Source organism: Sphaeramia orbicularis, chromosome 14 (genome assembly GCF_902148855.1).
Source record: "Sphaeramia orbicularis chromosome 14, fSphaOr1.1, whole genome shotgun sequence".
In the NCBI taxonomy this organism is placed as follows: Eukaryota; Metazoa; Chordata; class Actinopteri; order Kurtiformes; family Apogonidae; genus Sphaeramia; species Sphaeramia orbicularis.
In genome coordinates this window covers 33,790,478-33,804,249 of record NC_043970.1, presented here as the reverse complement: position 1 = coordinate 33,804,249, position 13,772 = coordinate 33,790,478, and the positions used below count along the sequence as shown (strand labels likewise).

At 37.0% G+C, this 13,772-nt stretch overlaps 1 pseudogene; it reads right to left on the bottom strand.

Moving 5' to 3' along the window:
* Positions 1–660: 660 nt before the first annotated feature.
* LOC115433453 (von Willebrand factor A domain-containing protein 7-like) lies at positions 661–10,326 on the bottom strand (annotated as a pseudogene).
* Positions 10,327–13,772: the final 3,446 nt, after the last annotated feature.

The following is a 13,772-nucleotide window of genomic DNA, read 5'->3' as shown; positions in this document are numbered from 1 at the left end:
ATTCAGATGCAAAAAATTCAGATGCTAAAAATTCAGAAGCAAAAAAATTCAAAAGCAAAAAATTCAGATCACACATCCGCGCTGACTGTCTTCCTGCATTGGTGTCACATGACCAACCTAACGTAACTGGTTGGTTGGTTGGTTGGCTGACGGTTCGACTTGAGATAGAATCGATTGCTTATCCGTGGTGTCCCGGATGTGAAATCTAAATTTTTTGCGTCTGAATTTTTTTGCATTTGAATTTTTTGCTTCTGAATTTTTTGCATCTGAATTTTTTGCATCTGAATGTTTTGCATCTAAATTTTTTGCATCTGAAATTTTTGCTTCTGAATTTTTTGCATTTGAATTTTTTTTTATTCTGAATTTATGAACATAGTTAAATTGAGAGACAAAAAATTCCGATACTTAATTTCAGTGCAAAAAAAAATTCCGATACTTAATTTCAGTGCAAAAAAATTCAGTGCTAGAAATTCAATGGCTTTTATAATTCCAAATCTGATGAGACAGATTTACTTCCATATAGTTTTTTCTATATTAATATATGAATAAAATGTGGATTCATAAGATTTTCAAAATGTTCCATTGTCCCAACTTTTTTGGAATACATGCTGTACTAAAGAACAATAGGATTAGTTTTTCACACATTATATGAAGTCATCTTAATTAGTCTGGTCTTCATGTTAGATGTTGACTGAGGACATGGAGGCCGAGTGTCAGCATGCTCATTAGACACAGAAAGGCCGACGGTGATTCTGGTGGATGCAGAGAGAGCAGCCGTTGAACCGTCCCTGGAGAAGGAACAGGAGCCCACGTTTCCAACTCCATCCACAACCACCAGCTCCATCATCTGTGAACAGGGTGAAACGTACGACACCACTTTGTTCTTGTCGTTTGCAGAATCTGTGCTGACGTTCATGGTACCGTTTCCCTGTCTGAGGCTGACACGGTCGACTCCCGTCCCATCTGAGCCGTCAGTCACTTGGATCCTCATCTCCCACATGTCTGAGCTGCAGTTTCCAGAGCAGTTGGACTGGTGACTGAGCACTTTGCACTCAGGCTGTTTGAAATCAGTCACCTGTGAGACAAGGAAAAAAGCATTTATCACTCACAAACTTGACAACTGAGGAAGTAGCTGATTCATTTTTTAAGCAAAAGTGCTAAATCAGGGGTGTCAAACTCATTTTCGTTCAGGGGCCACATTCACCTAAATTTGATCTGAAGTAGGCCGAACCAGTAAAATAATAACATAATAATATAAATAATGTCAACTCCAAACTTTTCTTTATGTTTTAGAATGAAAAGAGTACATTTACATTATGAAAGGGTTTACATCTACAAACTATCCTTTCAAAAGATGTGAATAACATGAAAAAAATAAGTGTAATTTTAACAATATTCTGCCTCAGTTTATCATTTACACATGCACATTATAACTGATAAAACACACAAAACATTTAATAACAGGAAGAATATTGTTAAAATTACACATTTCTCTTAAGAAATTTCAGGTTGGTCAAATTTGTTCAGGTTATTCACATTTTTTGCGAAATTATACTTTGTTTTAGTGGAAATACATGAAAATATTTACATTTACAAAGAGAGACATTTGTAGTTGTCATTATTTCTATGTTATTATGATCATATTTTACTGGTCCCGCCTACTGGAGACTGAATTGGTCTGAATGTGAAACCTGAACTAAAAGGATTGTTAATATTTTAGTGTAATTTTTGCATTTCACAAATTCATCCTAAGGGCCAGACTGGACCCTTTGCCGGGCCGGATTTGGCCCCCGGGCCGCATGTTTGACACCTGTGTGCTAAATCCTTGCAAGGCACAGCTTCTGAAATGTATAGACTTTACATTGTTTTTCACAATTTTAGTTGAAACATCTGAAAAACTAAATTTATGACTATGGTATTAATTATAACTGACATTTATGTTAAGCAGATCAATTGATGATGGAATCAGTAAAAGAGTGAGTTGTAGCACATTGTAAATATCTGTTGTCAGGGGTACCGTAAGGAGGAGAAAAGTGATGACAATTTTAAGGGCCCATGACAAAATTATTCACCTATCAATATAAAATGATGTTTGTTTAAGGCGCAATGAACATATTAGTTCTTTGGATTAGTTTTGTTTTGAGCAAAAAATTTAATAAAATCCAGTCGGCCTCTGCCCCCCGCCTCCCCCACTTGAAATAATGGGGGGTCCTTATTTCAACATGGTTTGGTCCATATGCCAAAGCTCCAAGCTGATACTAATATATAGGCCTACTTCTATCCAAAAAGGAAAATAGATTTTATTTGCATTTGTATATCAGTGTAAAATAATATCTAATACTGGTGTAACCCCTGTCTCTATAGTTACTTTATTTCTTTATTTAAGGATTCCCATTAGTCTCTACCAAAGTAGAGGCTATTCTTCCTGGGGTCCATTCCCAGTAAAAAAGTAATACAATTTATATATTTACAAAGCACATAGACAGGAAAAAAAAACCAAAAAACATAGTTACATTAATTTAGCATTGTTTCATTACTGATTACAGATTTCTTAAGATTTGTTTTAAAAACAACATGATTACTTATTAACATCATTTCCGGAGGTAACATATATAACATATATGAGATGGCTCAGTATATAAATGTGTTTTTGAGTGCATTAGTTCTTGGCAAAGTAAATGTAGCATTAGAGGCTCGTTTCATGTTCAACCCATGTCTGTTACAGGTTACTTAGAAGTTTTATGAAAAGAACTATATGATTTGAAACAATGAAAGAGTTGGACTTTTTTGATTAAAAAGCAAAAATGACAGCATTTTTCAGGCTACACCTTCTCAAATGGGCAGATTTAGTTTTGTTTCTTTGTTTTTAGTGCATATAAATGTCTGAGATACTATTTTCACATCTGGTCAGCTCAAAATGCAAAAAATAAAAGTATTTTTTGTTACCAGGAAGTAAAGGATTTAATTAAGCACACGAATATAGATTTTTCAACAATTCAGACAAATTATATTATTCTCAAAGGGAAAATATAACATCCAAAAAACAAAGATTAGTTAGTGTTACCGTGTTAAGGACGGAAATCCGTAGCATCACATAGTTTGTGTCTTGTCCCCCAGGAGCCTCTGCTTCTATGGTGAGAGTGACGTCAGTACCAGATGGGGTGGTACGAGGAGCTGACAGCGTCACTGTTCCATTACTACTGCGGCCCGTTTCCACAAATAAGCTGGTCGGAAAAGTGGACTCATAACGTCTGTTATTGGTGGCTCGGATGGTAAAGTTTCCTCCGTCTCCATCGGTCGTCACAGTGAAGGGCACAACGAGGGGTGTTCCTGGTGTTAAAAGACTGTTTGAATCAGCCTAAACACAACAAACCCAGTCAGTGCTCATGGACTCCTTTTGGATTCTCATTTCTGGTGTAATAACTGAGGAACACTTACACTAATGGTCACATTAGAGGCTCTGAAGATGGTCGATGACTGCCTTTGGAAGGATGAGGCTGTAGCTGTACTTGTACCTGAATCCGACCCTTTTACTCGCACTACAAACTCTGTTGGCATCCTGTCCACTGAAACTAAGAACTTCCCTTCTTCTTGTGGCTCCACTGTTCCTTTAACTTCACCTGATCCTGATGGTTGAACCAGAGCCACTTCTGTAACTGTGGCCGTGTCACTCCCAGTTAGCGTCACAATCAGGTTCCCCTGAACACCTACAAATATCAGCAGTTAGAATTAGTACAATGCACATAAAAAGTATTTACCCTCTTGGGTGTTTTCTTATTTAAATGGAATTATAGCTAATATAACTTCTTCTTTTTTTTTTGACAAGAATTTCTTATTAATAGATGAAACTGAACTCTAGGGGATGTTCAGCAACTTGTATCCATCCCCTCACTTATACTTCTCAATAACCTTTTCTCTGAACTGCGTGGACTGCTCTTTTGTCTTTATTGTATAACTGTAGCCAGGAATATTGATAAACCAATGACTGGACCTTCCACACATACTGTAGATATCTTTATAATATATACGAGATGCATTCACTGAACTCAGGTGATCTCCATTACACCCGTTGTGGGACTGGCACCAACTGGTTGGACCTCTGTTGGACTGGGTCAGTCACTTTCAAGGAGCCTGAATATTTACACAATCATTTATTTTACATTATTCTTTAACTAACTGATATTATTTTGTAGAAATGTATTTCACTTTGACATTTATTTTTGTAAAGTCTGGTCAAAAAAAGACAATGTAAAGGGCGAGTCCATTTTTGTATGTCTGAAATGATCATATATTACACAGGTGTCAAACATGCGGCCCGGGGGCCAAATCCGGCCTGCCAAAGGGTCCGGTCTGGCCCTTGGGAGGAATTTGAGAAATGCAAAAATGACACTAAAATATTAACAATCCTTTTAGTTCAGGTTCAACATTAGAACAATTAAATCTCAAGTGGGCAGGACCAGTAAAATACTATCATAGTAACATATAAATAATGACAACTCCAAATGTTTCTCTTTGTAAATGTAAATTTTTCATGTATTTACACTTAAACAAAGTATTTTGGAAAAAATGTGAATAACCTGAAATGTCTTAAGATAAGTAAGTACAATCTTAACAATATTCTGCCTTTTACTCAATGTTTTGTGTGTTCGTAGATCCACTGATTATCTGTAAGTTATAATGTACATGTGTAAATGATAAACTGAGGCAGAATATTGTTCAAATTATACTTACTTTTTTTCAGTTTGTTCATGTTATTCACATCTTTTGAAAGGGTAGTTTGTAGATGTAAACCTTTTCATAATGTAAATTCACTTTTTTCGCTCTAAAACACAGAGAAAAGTTTGGAGTTGAAATTTTTTGTATATTATTATGTTATTATTTTTCTGGTTCGGCCCACTTCGGATGAAATTTGGCTGAATCTGGCCGGTGAACTAAAATGAGTTTGACACCCCTGATATATTACATCAGCATCAAGTTACAACTTAACAACTCTCTTTACCGGCTTTCGGACGTGTCTGAAGAGTGTCAAATCCTGAGAATGGGCCTTGTGATGCCACCACAAAGTCAAGCAGGAAGTCAATGGGACTCTGACCTACATGAGATGGGGAGACAAAAGGAAAAGTTCAGATTTACTAATATGCTAAAGATGACTCTGACAGGCAACTCAAATAGCTGCCACAAAGCCAAGAGTGAGCCACTGTTATCAAGTTAAATCGAACAGTTGTGATGTATTACCTATGATTTTAACAGTGTAAGGATTTGTTGATGACATAGTCAGTTTCCATTGGCCCTTTTGGATCTTCAGCTGCAGACTCTGAAAGTTTCCCACTAATTGAGAAGATGTGATTAATGTTCCTGTCGCGTCTGTGCTTTTCTGAGTCTCACCTGCAAAAAACATGCATAAAAATAACACATTATGATTATAACTTCTTGTTTGAACTGAGTAAACAGTGAGTAGGCTCAATTCTTCCTTTAACCCTTTCATGCACAGTGGTCACTACAGTGGACAACTATTCTACAGCTGTTCTATTGTTTATTCATGGGTTTTGTTGTCAGCCAACATAGTGGAGCTTATGCATCATCCCAAACACTGCAATTCATACAATTACTGTAACTTTGCTGTTCTTGATAAACCTGATTGCACTAACATGGTTTAGTGTAAATCAATTGCTAATTGTTATTAGACTGAAATTAACAGTTTATTTTTAAGCAAAAAGTTTTAGGGTTTTTTGCATATTATCTCCATGAAATGAGTAATAACTAGTATTAGAGTATGTTAATATAAGAGAATAAATAAGATTAGCAGCGTTAAAAAGGTTTTTATTTCATAGTTTTCACACAGTATATCAGTAAATACATGTTTTTTGCTTCATAAATTAAATGCATGGTGTCCAGCTGAGTGGACAGTTTTGCAACTCCATGAAACATAGGTTCATAAAAAAAAATTTCAATCATGTTTTTTCTTTCATGCCTAAAGAGGAATAGAAACACTCCGAAAAAAATCTTGATCAAGGTTCTCATAATTCATGCATGAAAGGGTTAAATTCATTCATTCATTCATTCATAGCAGGAGTCTAATGTTTCCATAATACTTTATCACCTGAGGGACTGGTGAGAGTGAAGCTGTACGAGCGCCCAGTGATGTAGATCCTAAGTTTAGTTACAGTTTCATCAATTATAAAAGGGAAATCATCTGTGGTTCCTTTCCTAGCTGTCTGCAGGATAGTGACCTGTTAGGGAACATTAAATACTTTACACAGCTGAAATCTTGGAGTTTTCTAATCTAGTTGTTGTCGATAATATTGTTTGACTTACCAGAGAGGAGCTGGAGGACTCTATAATGATGCTGGTAGCCGTTGGAAGCTCAGACTTTGTGACTTCGATAAACTGGCCTCCTGAATCCTGAGCCACGTCTCTGTACACCTGAGCATCAGCAGCTGCCAACCTGTCTGAAAGCAGTCTCCTGTTGGACCAGTGGGCACGATTGGTTGTTGATGTGTCAGTAATCAAGAAGTTCACCTGGAAAGAAAAATAAATAAATAAAAGTAGCCCATAAAGACCCAAACATCCACCAGCGCCCTAAACCATCTACTGATGTAACAGCTTAATCCCTGTTGATCCACTAAACCTATCAATCCATGTAAATAATTGGTGTGAAATGCAGTTTATCATCTTTCATGGTCATCAGATATGACCCATTTGGATGTTCAGAGGCTCCGTAGTGAACATTGGAAACACCGTCATCTTCTACAACATTGATTCACCAGTAAAACCCATGGAGTTGGATCAATGACAGTGGATGGAAACACATGGTTTACATTCAGGTAGTGATAGATTTTACTGAAAAAGTCACTTTTTCTCTGTTTTCTCTGTTTTTGATAGAATAACCATCAACTGTAATCTGAGCTTTAGGAATATCTACAGTGTCACTGAATTAAATACAGAAAATACATGATTTACACTGAAAAAACACAAAATACAGAGGATAATATTTTAATAAATGATGATAAATAACTTAAGTCAAATATAGACAAAAAAAAATAATTTCGAAGTGCCACAAAAGTAGCACTGGGATGACCATGAAAAGATGACAAACTACATTTTACACCAATTATTTACATGGATTAGTGGGTCAACAGGGATTATACGGTTTATATAGATGATTTTGTTCAATGGTGGATGTTTGGGTCTGGGAGGGTTAAAAAAAACCCTGTAGCTGTATCACTTACCACACACTGGGTCCGCTCTATGAGTGCCATCACTGTGGTTTTCAGATATGTGTCTTTTGCAGATGAATCAGTGAAGAGGAAGATCTCAGAGTTAAATGGGGCAACTGTTAAAGCCAGCTACACAGGGAAGAAGGAAGGGAGTGCTTTAAAATTCAGAACAATTTTAGCTTCATTCAACACTAACAAGTATGCAGAAAACAATACCTCAAGCCCTGAAAGACTCATCTCTGCCTCGTCTCCTCCTCCAGATGGCGACAGTAAATCAATAGCTTTCTTGAAGTTTTCTGGATCCTTGGTCCTTATCAGTGGCCCGACATCTGTAAATCACAGAAAGAAATGTGTTTGTGTTCTTGAATTCCACATAGAAATCTCCACATTTAAAAAAAAATAATGACATTAGGACAAAGATCCACACGTTTAACCCTGTACCTGGATCATTGAAAGGTACGAGAATGTAAAGTGAGGGCTCGTCTTCTGTTCCCACTTCACTGTTGATTATAGTCGAAGTGACAGATTTCACTGCATCGATGTCATCCCTCATACTTTCTGTTGTGTCAATCACCAAACAGAGAGCTTTACTGGAACCTTTGGAGATTCCCATCATCCTGAAAGAGGAACAGAAACAAAAAGAGGTTCAGAAAATTATTATTTAACAATCACTTAAACATGCAGGATGGATTTCTTACTCTAGAAATGGTCTGTCGTCTGCAGCCGCTCGAATGTCCTCCAGTAGCTGACTGGTTGCAGCTACTGCCATATTTGCTGCTGTGGTGGTGCAGATGTCCATGACTAGACTTGAATGTGTCTTTGTTGATGCCACCTTTAGGTTCGATGGTGCTCGTCTGATCAACACCTCCACCGTGGCTGCATTTTCCTGTTCAACATTAGAAGCAGCAAAAGAGTGCAATTTGTTTTGCATTTTGCTTTTAAGGACAATACTCTCTGATGTAAGGATTTTTTGTTATTAACCCTCCGGTATCCGGGTGCACCTTTTAGGCACACTTTGCACTTTGTTTTAAAAAACTTCATATTATTTTTCACAATTTAAATAAGGTTAGAATTCAAAAGTTGTTCATTTTTCCATGATCTTTAAAATTCTGGCCACCAACTAAAATTTGCACATGGTAAACAAAAGAAAATTACAAGACTAGCATCTGTCTCCCAAGTGTGCCTAAAACGCACTATTTCTTCCATTTGATATGTATGATTAGGGCTGACCTTGATTTACAAAAATAAAATCAAATTATAGCAGAAAAATAAATCATATATATATTTAATAGTTTGATTTATAGGTGTGCCTTTTGGCACACTTGGTGACAGATGCTAGTATTTTGAACATTTGACCTAGTGCCAAAAATAATAATGCAAATTAACCAATGTTGCTGTCAATCATTGACCATATGTCAGGCTGCAAAAATCAAATAATATGTGATCCACTTTTATGTAGTATATTGAAAAAAAAATTTTTTTTGTTTTTTTTTTTGTTTTTTGCATCCAAAAAAATGGTTTTTTTACATTACAAACACGGCATTTAAAGGGTTAAAAAATGTGATGATAATTATTGAGTATTGATATTTTTATTTATGGCTCAAGTTGATGAAGTAGAAAAAGTGTAAAAGAATTAAAAACAAACTGTATGATTTTTTTTTTTTTTTAACATTATTCCACAAGTGTGCCAAAAGGCACACTTGGTGCTCAGGCACGGGCCTTGGTGACAGGATATCGGAGGGTTAATATTGCCACAGAACGTTGTGTTAATCAAATTATAATATCAGGAGGTTTTGTTGTTGTATCTGAATGACAGTTAATGTAGCGGAACAGCATAATGAAATGTCAGTCATGGCAAAATTAACTTAATGAAGTTATTTATAACTCATATGATTTCGCTAAAAATGTGTGTTGGGTCAATGTGATTTTATTCTTTTGAATATTCATTCCAAAGTCTTTGTTCATCTGAGTCAAAGTGCATGTGAAAGGAATCTCCTCAAGACATTGCATTAACAAGAGTGGGACTGACATTTGAAAACATAATACCTCAGGACATGACTGTCATCGCTGTGTGGGAATAATAACGCATACATTTCTCACTGAAATGACAACCTCTGCTATTATTATTCCATACCTCTTCTTACCAAAGTACTTTTTCCACCATATTTAAAAACATTGGTGAATTCAGAGTCTTAAACCTTTGTGTGATTACTTTAGTTGGAGATGAGGAAGACATTCACCTTTTGGTTTGGTTTGAAACAACAGGTACAATGCCAAAGTACCCAGAGGTCAACACCTCCTCATTTATGATGTCGTCCAAAATATTGTTCCTGCAGTCATCTCCATCACAGTTGCGGCATTGTTGCCCTGCTTTCAGCTACAACATTGGAAACCAGAAGGCATTTGAATTAGCTTAGACTTCCGACAAAGAAAAACACAGCAGACAGACATCACATCAAAATATCTGTACCTGCTATGTTACCGACGTTGGTGTCTGATCTGATCAGATTGGCATTTGGGAGAGACTTTCCTAGTTCCACCCAGTTACTATGGCTGTAGAAGTCCTTTAAGTAACCAGGAAAATGACCAGTAACCAGGAGTTAAACATGCATCCTGTTGAACAATCTGTCTGTAGAAAGACAATGATAATCACCTGTAATGGATGGAGGATCTCTCCGAGCTTTTCTCTCGCTGCCTCATAGTTTCCCTGCTTGTTACTGGCTTTGACAGCCAAAATCCCCTCTGTGATGATTTTCCTTCCACCCACAAACATTTCGTCATCAAAGTGGAAGCTGGCATTGAGGGCATGACGAATGTCTACCCTGACATTTGTGAAGGTGATGGCTATGATGGCTTGACGGAAACTTTTTGATGATGATGAAGCTCCACAGGCTGCAGCAACAGCTGAAGCAGTAAAAGGGCCGTGGCTACACAAACAGGCACATGAAAAGCAGCTTCATTTATGAAACAGTTCTAAAAAAGATGTAGCTGTTTTCAGTAGCTGCAATAACATTCTTACAGGAAAGTTGAAGACTGTCCCATCAGCCTGTGCCAGATGGCGGCACGCGTAACAGTTGCATTTAAGATGGCTTGCTCTGTGATCTCCTGGTGACTCTGAGATTCCCCTGGCAAATTCCAAACCCCAGAGCTCCAGTGTCAAAGAGCACAACACACAGTAGAGCACAAAGAACCAGAGCCATCGTTCATCATCCTGTCACACCAAGAAACAAAAAATAAAATGTGCTTCATCACTGTATCAATAATGCATGATGATGATGTTCTTCAGCAGTCTGGTGAGATCGCTGGAGTCTATTAACAAGAATGAAGACATGTCACCTTTGAAATTAGAAAGAGTTGGAATGAACAGGATGCCCATCATTACCGCTACAGGGGCGAAGATTTGCACTGACTTTGACAATGCTCATCTTAAAAACACCTTCACCATTTTCAGACAAGATTCAGTCTAATCATTATTTTTCGAAGCAGACATTTTCTAAATGAATTTCTACCTGAAGAGTAAAAAACCATGTACACTCTACGAGGGCTGTTCAATAAGTTCATGGCCTCACCCAAAACAGAACAACACAGGACTGATAATTTATATTTTGTTTTTCAACATAATCTCCATTTACAGCAATGCACTTGGTCCATCGATGTTCAAGCATCACTATCCCATCACCATTGACACGGACCAATGCATTTGATTTTTACTCAGTATTTCTGGGTGAGGCCATGAACTTATTGAACAGCCCTCGTATATGTCTGATGAACAATACAAAACATGAAGCTAAAACAACTCTTTTATACTTATGTTATGTTTTATATCAGTATGCCTAAGGTATCTTCAGTAAACACAGGAAGGCAAAGCAGTCTATAAAGACTCAAATGAGAAATCCAGTGCAAGTGTTTTCCGTCTGCCTCTGGCTAATGTGTTCACATTGATGGAAGTAGTGACAATGGTTTATTTCACTTTGCTTATTAAGACAAACTATCATTTTACACCAGAAAGACCATGTTTTCCCATTTAAAAAAATCTATTAGGAGTAAAATCAAGTTAACTTTTACTGTACCGTGCGTCCTGCTGCGTCCTGCTGCCTTATTGCCCCAACATTTTCCTGTGCAGTGCTTTATGGGTGTGTCACACTGGACTTGTTCTACCTGTTGTCTTGGTATGAATTAATAAGATGAAGATGAGATTGATGACACTGGCAGGATAACATCCTTACAAACTACACTTTTAACTATAAAAATGAACACCAGCTCTTAGTATCTGTCAGTTTGTTGTCTTTATGGTCATGTGGAACTGTGACATTTTTTTTTTTTTTTTTTTTTTTTTTAACTTGTGAATTTGTTTTGGGTTTGTACTCAAGAGACAGATACAGATCACCCCCATGGACACAAAACAAAAGGAAAACCTGCTGGTTCTTTGCATGCGATTTAGTTGCCACCCTGCATTCTTTCTAAAGCTCAAGTCAGACCAGCAGGAGCTAGAAAAAGAACAAAACAACTCAAGACAAATCTGATTCTACTCTGAAGCTGTAGTGTTAGTGTTTAGTTGTTCTACTTACAGGCCCTTTCTGCTTCTTACAAAACCCAAGATATGTAGACAGATGAATAAATATTTTAAATAACAAATTTAGAAAAAGAACAATGCTCTAATCCAGCACAACAAATCCAATGTGTCATAATTACCAGAGGATATGTTCACTTCACTTTGTCACAGTGGACATTTTGAGTCCATGTCTGTGGTTGGTGGGTGGAGCCTCCTCTTAGGCTCACATAGAGCACCTGGTCCTTTATTCTTTGATGCATTCTGGTTCAACACACATCACATCCACCACTCACACTCAGTCACACCCCTGACCTCACCCTCATCTCTGTGTGTAAGTTTAGTTGAAGTTTAATGTGGCTTTTGTTCATTAAGTAGTTATTTTAGAATTATTTTGCATTGCAGTTGTTGTCTCCATTTTTATTTGTTGGGGCCTTTCCAGACAGTAATGATGCTCTCTAAAACAGAAAACACACACATGTGTTGGTGCTGTTCAGGTTTAGTGTAAACTCTGAGTTTGTTAACCCAGAAATAAGGGAAACACGGAACACAAGTTCAGTTAACTCAGTGACTGCAGGAAGTTACTCTGTGAAACCTGCTCCATGGATGGTTTTCTTCAACAACCCTGAGTTTCTTCTTTCATTTATATGAACGATATGACAATATTCAACGTATTCAAGGTACAGATTCACACAAGAGGGAGATCATTGTGACTTTTCAGCAGCGCAAAGTAGAAAATTGTGCCTTTCATTTTAAATGTGTCATTATAATAAATGGTGAATAATAATTATGTGTCAGCATTGCATAAAATCTGTATGTTTTCATTCTTTCTGGTGAGTGGACTTTTTTTTTATTTAACAAGGCCAACAATGTGACCTGTATGTTCAGACAGCTGTAAACTTGTCACACACATAATATTGTCCATAAAGTTGGAATAATTTTGTTTTCAGACTCATACCTCTTTTTTTGTTCCTATTTATGTACATCTGTAAAAACATCTTACCAGCTACAATGAATACATACTGTAAGTATCAAGAACAAATCACATTGTCAAAATAATTTCATAAGAAGAGGTAAAAAATATATATTCCAACTTGGAATGACAACTTATGTGTTGTTATAGTAACAGGGTGATGTAAATATTTCAAAGCAAGTAGTGATTGCAGTTTGAGTTAGTATCTTTAAAAGTCCACCAGCTGCATGCCTCTGATATATTAATTTTTTTACCATAAACTGTGGTTATCATTACTTTTTGATGCATTCTGCATCAGATTAATATCAGATAATAAATAAATAAGATGAATAAGATAATAATTGAAAATCTACTGTGGGAATCTGTGGTATGAATGAATGACATACATTACGTAAGTCCTCTCTTACAGATGCTGTTTTAAGACCATTGTCCATAAACACTTTCATATCTTGCTGCACATATTTCCAGCTGAACTAAAACAACATGGCAGCTCTGCCTTTTGTTTACCTGGTGCCATTACCTGGTGAATCACCATCTCTTAGCTCCATGGATAACAGCTTTTCTCCTTCACCAGGCACGTGCTGCACACAGGTTTAACATACTCCATGTTAACTCAGGATCCTTTAAGAACTCCTTTACATAAAGCTGCCATCACCAGGATGTGCCAGAGGACTGTTCCAAGGCCCAGGGTCCTTCCAAGGACTCAAACTCTCTCAGTCTCTAGGATCCCTCCTTAACGGTCACTTCCAAGACTTTTACTTTGAAGACATGAAAGAACAAGCGTCCATACTTCAGGTTAACTCCTCCATAAATGGAACAGAGTAACAAGAGTAGAAAAAGGTCCCACCCAAAAAGCAGTGGATCAGTTTCACATGACACCACATGACTGTAGGATTCATAGAAAACTGGAAAATACATTTACAAACGCAAGATAAAGGGGACGCGGCCTTCAGGTGTCCTGCTGCAACATGAAGTATAGTTCATTTGCATGTATCTTAAATGTCAGTATTTTTAAATCCAACAAAAACTTTTC